Source organism: Dreissena polymorpha, chromosome 10 (genome assembly GCF_020536995.1).
Source record: "Dreissena polymorpha isolate Duluth1 chromosome 10, UMN_Dpol_1.0, whole genome shotgun sequence".
Taxonomy (NCBI): domain Eukaryota; kingdom Metazoa; phylum Mollusca; class Bivalvia; order Myida; family Dreissenidae; genus Dreissena; species Dreissena polymorpha.
The window spans coordinates 12,592,367-12,607,525 of NC_068364.1; the positions used below are offsets into that span (position 1 = coordinate 12,592,367).

At 36.9% G+C, this 15,159-nt stretch overlaps 1 long non-coding RNA gene across 13 annotated transcripts in view; it reads left to right on the forward strand.

The window, feature by feature from the left end:
• Positions 1–13,772, forward strand: part of LOC127846981 (uncharacterized) — a 44,402-nt gene extending 30,630 nt beyond the window's left edge. For 8 of the 13 annotated variants that reach the window (XR_008033763.1, XR_008033755.1, XR_008033754.1 and 5 more), the window contains 4 exons: positions 3,859–3,955; positions 9,355–9,452; positions 12,691–12,773; positions 13,629–13,772. This is a non-coding gene — a long non-coding RNA (uncharacterized LOC127846981). Of the gene's footprint in view, positions 1–3,858; positions 3,956–4,571; positions 4,673–9,354; positions 9,453–12,690; positions 12,774–13,628 lie in introns of all 13 variants that reach the window. The other 5 variants (XR_008033761.1, XR_008033756.1, XR_008033757.1 and 2 more) reach the window with 2 other exon arrangements.
• Positions 13,773–15,159: the final 1,387 nt, after the last annotated feature.

A 15,159-nucleotide genomic window follows, 5' to 3' on the forward strand; every position in this document is an offset into this window, starting at 1 on the left:
TGTCCCTTGTTTTATGTTTGAAATACCGTCCAACCATCGCACCCAAGAATCCCCCACCCCCTATTTTTTTTTTTTAAGATCATCTCACAAATGACCACCACACCCTCACACTATACCCCCCCACCCCACCTCCACCCCAAATTTCATTTTTTTTTAATGGTTAACCCCCCCCCCCGATTTTTTTTTAGCATTTTTTTTCCCATTTTTGGAAAATAATGTAATAAATGTCCACATTCCCATGCTATACACCCCTCTTCACTCCACCCCTCCCTCCTTTGTGATTGAAAATGAGAGTCCCTTCACCTTTAAAAAGTAAATAGATGAGCGGTCTGCACCCGCAAGGCGGTGCTCTTGTTTAATAAAATAGAGTCATCAACACCTGAAAACAGCTTTCCCATTGGATTCTTAGCAATTTGAGCAGAGATATTAACATTCCAGTAGGGGAAGGTAAGCTTGATTTTTGAAGAAAACCCTATTTTGCAAGGTACGCACATCTGCTTTAGAGCCGCAGTCTTGGTTTCTTTGTGCGATATGCTTAGTTGTTTATGCAAGAAAGACTAAGCTGACTTATTTCAACTATATGTACAACATTTAGTGCCTTTCAAACCATTTAAACCCCTAAATGTGCATAAACTTTGATGAAAAGTGAGTAAAAAACACTGATTTAAAGGAAAACAACATCAAAATTCTTTTTTTTGTAACTTTGGCCAGTGTAGTGAGCAACTTTTGACTCAGGATGTAAGCTGACACTCATTATGAGTGATTTTTGGCAATATGATTATATCTACATCTCATATCTGTGCAAATTGAGTGATTTTTAGACTTGCGTAGAATACCGAGAGAATGACCAAAAAGTTGCGTTAAAATGCTGCCGCTGATATGCTCACTAAAAATAGTCTCAAATTGTACATTGCAGTTATATTACAAAGAAAACCACCCAGTTTCATCCAGAATTGACTGAATAGTACAAATAATTTAAATTTAGATGGGTTTAAAACTTTGGACTGCTATCTTAAGGAGGCAGTCTACAGTTTTGTAGCCCTATTTGCGCATTGGCCCCGGTCAATTTCCTGAACATAAGGTGTATGACCTAAACAAAATTGTTTTTTTACTCCAGGAGCTTAAAGGGGCCTTTTCACAGATTTTGGCATTTTTTAACTTATTCATTAAATGCTTTATATCGATAAATGAAAACATTGGATCGTAAAAGCTCCAGTAAAAAATCAAGAATAAAATTAAAAAAAGGAAAAGAACATTGCCTGGACCAGGTTTCGAACCAGTGACCCCTGGAGTCCTGCCAGAGTCCTGAAGTAAAAACGCTTTAGCCTACTGAGCTGTTCCGCCGAGTACACATTCTGGACGTATTTTATACCTTATATAAGCAATCTTCGTAGTTTCACAAAATTTAACGACAAAAACAGAACTCTCCAAATTATTCAATCGTTTCGCGTTGCAACGCTTTATAATTTTTAGCTCATCTATTTTTTGAAAAAAAATTATGAGCTATTGTCATCACCTTGGCGTCGGCGTCGGCGTCGGCGTTGGCGTTGGCGTTGGCGTTGGCGTTGGCGTCGGCGTCCGGTTAAGTTTTGCGTTTAGGTCCACTTTTCTCAGAAAGTATCAATGCTATTGCATTCAAACTTGGTACACTTACTTACTATCATGAGGGGACTGGGCAGGCAAAGTTAGATAACTCTGGCGTGCATTTTGACAGAATTATGTGCCCTTTTTATACTTAAAAAATTGAAAATTTTGGTTAAGTTTTGCGTTTAGTTCCACTTTTCTCAGTAAGTATCAATGCTATTGCATTCAAACTTGGTACACTTACTTACTATCATGAGGGGACTGGGCAGGCAAAGTTAGATAACTCTGGCATGCATTTTGACAGAATTATGTGCCCTTTTTATACTTAGAAAATTGACAATTTTGGTTAAGTTTTGTGTTTAGGTCCATTTTATTCCTTAAGCATCAAAGCTATTGCTTTCATACTTGCAACACTTACTAACTATCATAAGGGGACTGTGCAGGCAAAGTAATGTAACTCTGACTGGCATTTTGACAGAATTATGTGCCCTTTTTATACTTAGAAAATTGAAAATTTGATTAAGTTTTGTGTTTAGGTCCACTTTATTCCTACAGTATCAAAGCTATTGCTTTCATACTTGCAAGATTTATGAACTATCATAAGGGGACCGTGCAGGCAAAGTTATGTAACTCTGACTGGCATTTGGACGGAATTATGGGCCCTTTATACTTAGAAAATTGAAAATTTGGTTAAGATTTATGTTTTGGTCCACTTTACCCCTAAAGTATCATAGATATTGCTTTCATACTTGGAACACTCACAAACTATCATAAGGGTACAGTAAAAGGACAAGTTGCATAACTCTGGTTGTCATTGTTACGGAATTATGGCCCTTTTTTGACTTAGTAACTTTTAATATATGGTTAAATTTTGTGTTTCGATCCACTTTACTTCTTAAGTATCAAGGCTATTGCTTTCAAACTTCAAATACATACATGCTATCATGAGGTTACTGTACCTGGCAACTTGAATTTTACTTTGACCTTTGAATGACCTTGACTCTCAAGGTCAAATTATTAAATTTTGCTAAAATTGCCATAACTTCTTTATTTATGATTAGATTTGATGAAACTACTCTTACCTGACATACCACAATAGACTCCACCCAAACCATCCCCCGTGCCCTCCCCCCCACTCCCCCCCTCCCCCCCCCCTATTTTTTTTTTTTTTTTTTTTTTTTTAAGATCATCTCACAAATGACCACCACACCCTCACACTATACCCCCACCCCACCCCCCCCCACCCCACCCCCCCCCACCCCACCCCCCCCCAATTTTTTTTTTTGATTTTTTTTTTTTCTTTTTTTAAGATCATCTCACAAATTACCACCACACCCTCACACTATACCCCCCCCCATTTTTTTTTTAAAACGGTTATGTTTGAAATACCGTCCAACCATCGCACCCAAACCCCCCCCCCATCGCCCCCCCCAACCCCCCCCCCCTCTCCCCCCCAATTTTTTTTTTTTTTTTTTTTTTTGCTTTTTTGGAAGATAATGTAATAAATGTCCACAACCCCCACTATACACCCCTCTTCACTCCACTCCTCCCTCCTTTGTGATTGAAAATGAGAGTCCCTTTACCTTTAAAAAGAAAATAGATGAGCGGTCTGCACCCGCAAGGCGGTGCTCTTGTTAGGTTTTAAAATCATCAAAAGATGCATATAATGGCTATATTAGACCATGGTAAATGTTCAGTATTACTGTTTCCTCACAAATATCATAACTAAAACGAAAATTTGCAAATCTGAAACAATTTTTTCAATTTTGTCAATTTACCAAAGCGTGAAAAGATCCCTTTAAATGTAAGTATATTCAATATGGTCAATATTCTAGTTATTTCACATGTTTTCAATAATTCGAAACTAAGTTACCTGAATTTTAGTCAACAACAACAACATGCTCAGTGAGATGTAAACAAATGTACTTACTGCTTAAAGCAGCCGGCATTTGACAGATTTCAACGGTGGGTTTAAATAAGTTAGCAGTGCAAAAAAGTTCAATGGTAATGACCCATTTTGGTTGGCTCAGTTTGAAAGCATTTGCTGTGATAGTGCAAAGCATGTTGTCCACTGTGTGGGTATTCTTACCCGGAAAGATAAATGTGATTGCCAGGTTTATCTGAAAATGGGGTTTTTACGGGCAAGTTCCGAGACCTCCGAAAAGGTCTATTTTACCCCAGATACCAGTTTAAAGTGCTTTTTCTGCATTGTTTTGTACTTTATTTGCAAGCTGTTGATGAGCTGCACTGAATATTTACTGAATCTATTTTCAGGTTGGGACTGAAGGTTTGTTTTGAGGGTGTTTTGCAGACCAGTGGTTGTCGGCCTGAGGATTTTCAAGAAAAACTGAAGAATGCCCCCTTAATTAAGGTAAATATCCCAAATTTCACACCCAACGCCCCATAGTCAAAGGTGACATTTTTTAATAAAATAGAGTCATCAACACCTGAAAATAGCTTTCCTATTGAATTCTGAGCAATTTGAGCAGAGATATTAACATTCCAGTAGAGGGAGGTAAGCCTGATTTTTGAAGAAAACACTATTTTGCATGGTACGCACATCCGCTTTAGAACCGCAGTCTTTGTTTCTTTGTGCGATATGCTTAGTTGTTTATGCAAGAAAGATTAAGCTGACTTATTTAAAACTATATGTACAACATTTAGTGCCTTTCAAACCATTTAAACCCCTAAATGTGCATAAACTTTGATGAAAAGTGAGTAAAAAACACTGATTTAATGGAAAAAAACATCAAAATTCATTTTTTTTTTCAATTTTGACCAGTGTAGTGAGCAACTTTTGACTCAGGATGTAAGCTGACACTCATTATGAGTGATTTTTGGCAATATGATTATATCTACATCTCATATCTTTGCAAATTGAGTGATTTTTAGACTTGCATAGAATACCGAAAGAATGACCAAAATGTTGCGTGAAAATGCTGCCGCTGATATGCTCACTAAAAATAGTCTCAAATTGTACATTGCAGTTATATCACAAAGAAAACCACACAGTTTCATCCAGAATTGACTGAAGAGTACAAATAATTTAAATTTAGATGGGTTTAAAACTTTGGACTGCTATCTTAAGGTAAATATCCCAAATTTCACACCCAACGCCCCATAGTCAAAGGTGACATTTTTTAATAAAATAGAGTCATCAACACCTGAAAACAGCTTTCCCATTGAATTCTGAGCAATTTGAGCAGATATATTAACATTCCAGTATGGGGAGGTAAGCCTGATTTTTTAAGAAAACCCTATTTTGCATGGTACGCACATCTGCTTTAGAGCCGCAGTCTTTGTTTCTTTGTGCTATATGCTTAGTTGTTTATGCAAGAAAGACTAAGCTGACTTATTTCAACTATATGTACAACATTTAGTGCCTTTCAAACCATTTAAACCCCTAAATGTGCATAAACTTTGATGAAAATTAAGTAAAACACTGATTTAAAGAAAAAAAACATCAAAATTCATTATTATTTTTAACTTTGACCAGTGTAATGAGCAACTTTTGACTCAGGATGTAAGCTGACACTCATTATGAGTGATTTTTTGGCAATATGATTATATCTACATCTCATATCTGTGCAGATTGAGTGATTTTTAGACTTGCGTAGAATACCGAAAGAATGACCAAAAAGTTGTGTGAAAATGCTGCCGCTGATATGCTCACTAAAAATAGTCTTAAATTGTAGATTGCAGTTATATTACAAAGAAAACCACCCAGTTTCATCCAGAATTGACTGAAGAGTACAAATAATTTAAATTTAGATGGGTTTAAAACTTTGGACTGCTATCTTAAGGTGAATAATCCAAATTCCACACCCAACGCCCCATAGTCAAAGGTAACAATTTTTAATAAAATAGAGACATCAACACCTGAAAACAGCTTTCCCATTGAATTCTGAGCAATTTGAGCAGATATATTAACATTCCAGTAGGGGGAGGTAAGCCTATTTTTGAAGAAAACCCTATTTTTCATGGTACGCACATCTGCTTTAGAGCCGCAGTCTTTGTTTCTTTGTGCGATATGCTTAGTTGTTTATGCAAGAAAGACTAAGCTGACTTATTTCAACTAAATGTACAACATTTAGTGCTTTTCAAACCATTTAAACCCCTAAATGTGCATAAACTTTGATAAAAGGTGAGATAAAAAAACTGATTGAAAGGGAAAAAAACATCAAAATTCATTATTTTTAGCTCATTTATTTTTTGAAAAAAAATTATGAGCTATTGTCATCACCTTGGCGTCGGCGTTGGCATCGGCGTCTGGTTAAGTTTTGCGTTTAGGTCCACTTTTCTCAGAAAGTATCAATGCTATTGCATTCAAACTTGGTACACTTACTTGCTATCATGAGGGGACTGGGCAGGCAAAGTTAGATAACTCTGGCGTGCATGTTGACAGAATTATGTGCCCTTTTTATACTTAGAAAATTGAAAATTTTGGTTAAGTTTTGCGTTTAGGTCCACTTTTCTCAGAAAGTATCAATGCTATTGCATTCAAACTTGGTACACTTACTAACTATCATGAGAGGACTGATCAGGCAAAGTAAGATAACTCTGGCGTGCATTTTGACAGAATTATGTGCCCTTTTTATACTTAGAAAATTGAAAATTTTGGTTAAGTTTTGCGTTTAGGTCCTTTTTTCTCAGAAATTATCAATGCTATTGCATTCAAACTTGGTACACTTACTAACTATCATGAGGGGACTGGGCAGGCAAAGTTAGATAACTCTGGCGTGCATTTTGACAGAATTATGTGCCCTTTTTATACTTAGAAAAATGAAAATTTTGGTTAAGTTTTGTGTTTAGGTCCATTTTATTTCTTAAGTATCACAGCTATTGCTTTCATACTTGCAACACTTACTAACTATCATAAGGGGACTGTGCAGGCAAAGTAATGTAACTCTGACTGGCATTTTGACAGAATAATGTGCCCTTTTTATACTTAGAAAATTGAAAATTTGGTTAAGTTATGTGTTTAGGTCCACTTTATTCCAAAAGTATCAAAGCTATTGCTTTCATACTTGCAACACTTATTAACTATCATAAGAGGACTGTGCAGGCAAAGTTATGTAACTCTGACTGGCATTTTGACGGAATTATGGGCGCTTTATACTTAGAAAATTGAAAATTTGGTTAAGTTTTGTGTTTTGGTCCACTTTACCCCTAAAGTATCATAGATATTGCTTTCATACTTGGAACACTCGCAAACTATCATATGGGTACAGTAAAAGGACAAGTTGCATATTTCTGGTTTTCATTTTTATGGAATTATGGCCCTTTTTTGAATTAGTAACTTTGAATATATGGTTAAATTTTGTGTTTCGATCCACTTTACTTCTTAAGTATCAAGGCTATTGCTTTCAAACTTCAAATACTTTCATGGTATCATGAGGTTACTGTACCTGGAAAGTTAAATTTTACCTTGACCTTTGAATGACCTTGACTCTCAAGGTCAAATTATTAAATTTTGCTAAAATTGCCATAACTTCTTTATTTATGATTAGATTTGATTGATACTTTGACAAAACTACTCTTACCTGACATACCACAATAGACTCCACCCAAACCATTCCCTGTGCCCTCCCCCCCCCCCTAATTTTTTTTTTTTTAAGATCATCTCACAAATGACCACCACACCCTCACACTATAGCCCCCCCCCCCATTTTTTTTTGAAACAGTTAAAAAACACAAATATTTATTTTATTATTTTAAGTTTGAAATACCGTCCAACCATCGTACCCAAAAATCCCCCCCAACCACCCCCCCCCCCCTCCCCCCACCCGAATCCCCCCCTATTTTTTTTTTTTTAAGATCATCTCACAAATAACCACCACAACCCTCACACTTTACCCCAAACCCCACCCCCAAATTTTATTTTTTTTTTGAAACGGTAAGAAAACACAAATATTTATTTTTACTATTTAATTTTTGAAATACCGTCCAACCATCGCACCCAAGAATCTCCCCCACCCCCGATTTTTTTTTTTGGCGTTTTTTTTCGCACTTTTGGAAGATAATGTAATAAATGTCCTCACCCCCACTCTATACACCCCTCTTCACTCCACCCCTCCCTCCTTTGTGATTGAAAATGAGTGTCCCTTCACCTTTAAAAAGAAAACAGATGAGTGGTCTGCACCCGCAAGGGGGTGCTCTTGTTTTTAACTGTGACCATTGAAGTGAGCAACTTTTGACTCAGGATGTAAGCTGACACTCATTATGAGTGATGTTTGGCAATATGATTATATCTACATCTCATATCTGAGCAAATTGTGTGATTTTTAGACTTGCGTAGAATACCGAAAGAATGACCAAAAAGTTGCGTGAAAATGCTGCCGCTGATATGCTCACTAAAAATAGTCTCAAATTGTACGTTGCAGTTATATTACAAAGAAAACCACCCAGTTTCATCCAGAATTGACTGAAGAGTACAAATAATTTAAATTTAGATGGGTTTAAAACTTTGGACTGCTATCTTAAGGTAAATATCCCAAATTTCACACCCAACGCCCCATAGTCAAAGGTGACATTTTTTAATTAAAATAGAGTCATCAACACCTGAAAACAGCTTTCCCATTGAATTCTGAGCAATTTGAGCAGAGATATTATCATTCCAGTAGGGGGAGGTAAGCCTGATTTTTGAAGAAAACCCTTTTTTTCATGGCACGCACATCTGCTTTAGAGCCGCAGTCTTTGTTTCTTTGTGCGATATGCTTAGTTGTTTATGCAAGAAAGACTAAGCTGACTTATTTCAACTATATATATAACATTTAGTGCCTTTCAAACCATTTAAACCTCTAAATGTGCATAAACTTTGATAGAAAGTGAGTAAAAAACACTGATTTAAAGGAAAAAACATCAAAATTCATTATTTTTTAAACTTTGAACAGTGTACTGAGCAACTTTGGCTCGGGATGAAAGCTGACACTCATTATGAGTGATTTTTGGCAATATGATTATATCTACATCTCATATCTGTGCAATTTGAGTGATATTTAGACTTGCGAAGAATACCGAAAGAATTACCAAAAAGTTGCGTGAAAATGCTGCTGCGGATATGCTCACTAAAAATAGTCTCAAATTGTACATTGCAGTTATATTACAAAGAAAACCACCCAGTTTCATCCAGAATTGACTGAAGAGTACAAATAATATAAATTTAGATGGGTTTAAAACTTTGGACTGCTATCTTAAGGAGGCAGTCTACAGTTTTGTAGCCCTATTTGCGCATTGGCCCCGGTCAATTTCCTGAACATAAGGTGTATGACCTAAACAAAATTGTTTTTACTCCAGGAGGTTAAATGTAAGTATAAATGGTCAATATTCTAGTTATTTCACATGTTTTCAATAATTCGAAACTAAGTTACCTGAATTTTAGTCAACAACAACAACATACTCAGTGAGATGTAAACAAATGTACTTCCTGCTTAAAGCAGCCGGCATTTGACAGATTTCAACGGTGGGTTTCAATAAGTTGGCAGTGCAAAAAAGTTCAATGGTAATGACCCATTTTGTTTGGCTCAGTTTGAAAGCATTTGCTGTGATAGTGCAAAACATGTTGTCCACTGTGTGCGTATTCTTGCCCGGAAAGATAAATGTGATTGCCGGGTTTATCTGAAAATGGGGGTTTTAAGGGCAAGTTCCTAGACCTCCGAAAAGGTCTATTTTACCCCAGATACCAGTTAAAGTGCTTTTTCTGCATTGTTTTCTGCTTTATTTGCAAGCTGTTGATGAGCTGCACTTAATATTGTTTGAATCTATTTTCAGGTTGGGACTGAAGGCCTTGTTTTGAGGGTGTTTTGCAGACCAGTTGTTGTCGGCCTCAGGATTTTCAAGAAAAACTGAAGACTGCCCCCTTAATTAAGGTAAATATCCCAAATTTCACACCCAACGCCCCATAGTCAAAGGTGACATTTTTTAATAAAATAGAGTCATCAACACCTGAAAATAGCTTTCCTATTGAATTCTGAGCAATTTGAGCAGAGATATTAACATTCCAGTAGAGGGAGGTAAGCCTGATTTTTGAAGAAAACACTATTTTGCATGGTACGCACATCTGCTTTAGAGCCGCAGTCTTTGTTTCTTTGTGCGATATGCTTAGTTGTTTATGCAAGAAAAATTAAGCTGACTTATTTCAACTATATGTACAACATTTAGTGCCTTTCAAACCATTTAAACCCCTAAATGTGCATAAACTTTGAGGAAACGTGAGAAAAAAACACTGATTTAATGAAAAAAAACATCAAAATTCATTATTTTTAGCTCATCTATTTTTTGAAAAAAAATTATGTTTTGTCATCACTTTTGCGTCGGCGTTGGCGTCGGCGTCCGGTTAAGTTTTGCGTTTAGGTCCAATTTTCTCAGAAAGTATCAATGCTATTGCATTCAAACTTGGTACACTTACTTGCTATCATGAGGGGACTGGGCAGGCAAAGTAAGATAACTCTGGCATGCATTTTGACAGAATTATGTGCCCTTTTTATACTTAGAAAATTGAAAATTTTGGTTAAGTTTTGCGTTTAGGTCCACTTTTCTCAGAAAGTATCAATGCTATTGCATTCAAACTTGGTACACTTACTAACTATCATGAGGGGACTGGGCAGGCAAAGTTAGATAACTCTGGCGTGCATTTTGACAGAATTATGTGCCCTTTTTATACTTAGAAAATAGAAAATTTTGGTTAAGTTTTGTGTTTAGGTCCATTTTATTTCTTAAGTATCACAGCTATTGCTTTCATACTTGCAACACTTACTAACTATCATAAGGGGACTGTGCAGGCAAAGTAATGTAACTCTGACTGGCATTTTGACAGAATAATGTGCCCTTTTTATACTTAGAAAATTGAAAATTTGGTTAAGTTATGTGTTTAGGTCCACTTTATTCCAAAAGAATCAAAGCTATTGCTTTCATATTTGCAACACTTATTAACTATCATAAGGGGACTGTGCAGGCAAAGTTATGTAACTCTGACTGGCATTTGGACGGAATTATGGGCCCTTAATACTTACAAAATTGAAAATTTGGTTAAGTTTTGTGTTTTGGTCCACTTTACCCCTTAAGTATCATAGATATTGCTTTCATACTTGGAACACTCGCAAACTATCATATGGGTACAGTAAAAGGACAAGTTGCATATTTCTGGTTGTCATTTTTACGGAATTATGGCCCTTTTTTGACTTAGTAACTTTGAATATATGGTTAAATTTTGTGTTTCGATCCACTTTACTTCTTAAGTATCAAGGCTATTGCTTTCAAACTTCAAATACTTTCATGCTATCATGAGGTTACTGTACCTGGCAAATTAAATTTTACCTTGACCTTTGAATGACCTTGACTCTCAAGGTCAAATTATTAAATTTTGCTAAAATTGCCATAACTTCTTTATTTATGATTAGATTTGATTGATACTTTGACAAAACTACTCTTACCTGACAAACCACAATAGACTCCACCCAAACCATCCCCCGTGCCCTCCCCCCCCCTCCCCCCCTATTTTTTTTTTTTTTAAGATCATCTCACAAATGACCACCACACCCTCACACTATACCCCCCCCCCCCACCCCACCCACCCCCGAAATTTTTTTTGAAACGGTTAAAAAACACAAATATTTATTTTTATTATTTTATGTTTGAAATACCGTCCATCCATCGCACCCAAGAATCCCCCCCCCCCCTTTCCCCCTACCCGAATCCCCCCCCCCTAATTTTTTTTTTAAGATCATCCCACAAATACCATCACACACCCTCACAATCTACCCCCCTCCACCCCCCCCCCCCCCCCTGCAATTTTTTTTTGAAACGGTAAAAAAACACAAATATTTATTTTTAATATTTAATGTTTGAAATAACGTCCAACCATCGAACCCAAGAATCCCCCCCCCCCTTTCCCCCTACCCGAATCCCCCCCCCCCTAATTTTTTTTTAAGATCATCCCACAAATTACCATCACACACCCTCACAATATACCCCCCTCCACCCCCACCCCCCCCCCTGCAATTTTTTTTTGAAACGGTAAAAAAACACAAATATTTATTTTTAATATTTAATGTTTGAAATAACGTCCAACCATCGAACCCAAGAATCCCCCCCACCCCCCCCCCCCCCAGGCCACAATTAAAATATTGTTGGTTTGCCCTTTACCAACCCTAAATTTTACAGGTGGGTAGGTAGGTAGGAGAATTATTTTATTTTATTTGAGAAATTATATTTTTAATACACTAATAGTCTATGAATATTTAAAACACTGTTATTAAAGCACTGTTGCAATGTACGAAGCCCTATGTAGCTTAACATTATCTTGTTTGCTGTTTCTTGCCTATATTACTGGTAATATCAAATGCATGCTTGTGTGTTATTACATCAAATATTTGTTCATTATATGATGTTAATTGCTCAAATGCATTTGTAATTATTTAACAGCCAGACAGCTTTTATTTTTAACTTAAACCTTTCCCTTAAATTGGGCTTAATAAGCATGCAACAAGCATTGAAGGAGTGTAGAAAGACAGCCCAAAGCATTTAATGGAAAAATTCAGACATGGCGAAAGACCGTCACATTTTACAGTCCAGACTTGCCTACCAGCACCCGATTGTATAAATGCTGGTTAAAGTTACCGGTCGGTAACATTCAAACCTTGATAAGTTTGCGGTTATTCAGGTATAGTAACCTTCAAGGTAACTCGATTGTATAAACGCCATATACCGCAAAGTAACCTAACCGCGCATAGTGGAATTTAACCACCGGTAACTTTAACCAAAACATTCTCACAATGCATTTTTATGCCCCCCTTCGAAGAAGAGGGGGTATATTGCTTTGCTCATGTAGGTCGGTCGGTCGGTCCGTCCGTCCACCAGGTGGTTGTCATACGATAACTCAAGAACGCTTGGGCCTAGGATCATTAAACTTCATAGGTACATTGATCATGACTCGCAGATGACCCCTTTTGGTTTAAAGGTCACTAGGTCAAAGGTCAAGGTCACGGTGACTCGAAATAGTAAAATGGTTTTTGAATGATAACTCAATAATGCATACGCGGCCAACAGTCATAATCGAAAATTGTTCCGTTCGATACAATAAAACCAATGGTGTTGTGTTAATTTTAGAAGGCTCCCATTGCTGTGGAGTGCATTGAACGACATCATGGCCTAGAAGAACAAACCCGGGGATAATACCAGCAGCAACAAGTGTTAGTAAAATTATCGTTTTCATCATGGCAGTTCTACACTTCACGTTTTTTGCTTTTTGTAAAAGTTCGTTCTGGATATTTACATTGTTTACATCATATACAAAAGATACATTCCCATCAATTTATCTGAACACTCCATTTCTAGTAGAAGATCAATCCTTGACTGAATAATAACGTTGAATTACTGTGTTTTTATATCAGTTACAGCGAAACAATCTGTCTTCTTTCTATGTAATTGTAAGCACCATTTTTTTCATCTTGGCTTTCCATTGATCCGTTTTCATAATGGCTAGAAAGTCTTTGCTCTCTATAACTCGTTTGTGAAGGAAAACCATCTCTGGGGTAATATTCGAAATGGCCATCATTTCTTCCCAAGAACGTATAATGGCATTTTCATCGACTTCTTTCAGCATATCCTCGAAATAAAACTCAAGTTGATACTCCTAATCATCACATATCATGAGGCAGTCATGTTCTGTCTGTGAAGGGTGATTGGTATGACAACCATAACAGTTCTTTCGAACAGTCATTGTTTTGACTTCACATAAAGCTTTTGCGTGTAAAAAGTCAAAGTAGGAACGCATCATCATGACACTCGCTGTAGTTGAGATGTATAATTGAGGGGATGATGAAAATTCCACCCCTCAGTTATGTTATTCTCTTCTTTCCCCATTTCATTGTTTAATGACAAAACACTATGTCCATCTTCACAACTTAGCTTAAAATCTTGAGATGATGAACAAGACATATTCACTATGTGCTTCTGTCACTTGTTGAAGTGGGAACGAAACACATAACTTGAGGATTTCTTTATATAGCTTTATGTCTAACGAATTTCGTTTTCAAATTTTTCAGATCACGCAACCGCCAAAATGCACGCCGCCATTTTGAAGCACGTCAGAGTGAACCGATGGTTTCCATGGATTCCATGAAGATTCAGAGGATTTGCTGGTTTTTAATTGTCCAATTATTTTTAAAAATAAACATTTTGGGGAATGTTGTTTGTGTTCTTCCAACGGATCATCTTCTTTCCCCCATTGGTGTAATCTTACTGCACACGAAAAACATTCTACTGTATCGTTTTACCTTTGTAATAAAAGCCAGATGATGATAACTGAAACTTGTTCGGTTGAATTTGAGGTTCAAATGTTTTAAGTCTATCTTCATAAAATGTGAGGTGTTCAGATTTGAACTCGAGTTCTTGAAATGCATTCATGGTGACTGTCCCTCTAAAAATGAAATCAGTAGTTCAAAACTTTCTTTTAAACTACACAACGTTTCAAACATTGTCGTTGGTAAAATACTGTGTGATCGTCTCTTTTTCAAAACTAAGGTAAAGTTATTGTTAAGTGTACAAATTACTTCTTTACACACTGGGGACCAGGTTATGTTTTCAAAACCATATTGCTTAAAATAAGATAGTGTATCTTCAGAAAACAGTAACTGTGCCTGTGCCATTATTCTATACGAAAATACACGCACGTTTTGTTCCCACAAACGTCCACAAAAACTAAAATAATAGATGGAAAGATAAACCACCTAATCCAACGGCACTATTAAAAATGTTCGTGCATACTTGTACCTAAACGATCTTATTATAACGCATCAATATGAAGGATTCATCCTATATTAAACCGACTTAAATCGTCAATATAGCGGCAATCATTCAAACCGCCAAAATGCTCGCTCATGAAATGTTAAACCGAAGGAAGTGAAACAGCTAAAATGCTCACTTATCATATTTCAAACCGACACAAGTGAAATCATCAATATAGCGGCAATTATTCGAACTGCCCGCTAAAATGCTCACGTATTATATTTCAAACCGACGGAAGCCGTCAAGATGGCCGCCAAACTGCCAACATTCTTACTCATACGAAACCGCTAAAAACCGACGGAAGTGAAACCGTCAAGATGGCGTCAAACCGCCAACATTCTTACTCATTATACATCAAACCGACGGTTGTAAACCGTCAAGATGGCCGCCAGACCTATCAACCAATCAGAAGGCCGATCTCACTCCATTACAACCAATCAGAACGTTTGAACGTCCAAGATGGCGGTATAAACCGTCCAAGATGGCCCTACTTTTATACTAGTCATACCGACAATTACAGATTCCCAGGTTTAATTACTCAAGAATAACGGGATAATCGTTATACAAGAGGCCGATCAATTAACAACATAATTGACATGTACATTACCGCGGGCGGGGATGGAAATCAACAATACACGTGTCATAACCGCGAAAGCGTGATTATCTTGCTTCGTGGTAAAGATATTTTCAAATATACGGGTATTGAAATAAAAAAAGGTCTTTGTCGAAATTTAATTGTGCCGAAAATATTGGGGCGGCGGTCGCCGTCCCTGTAGCCCCTGCCGCCCC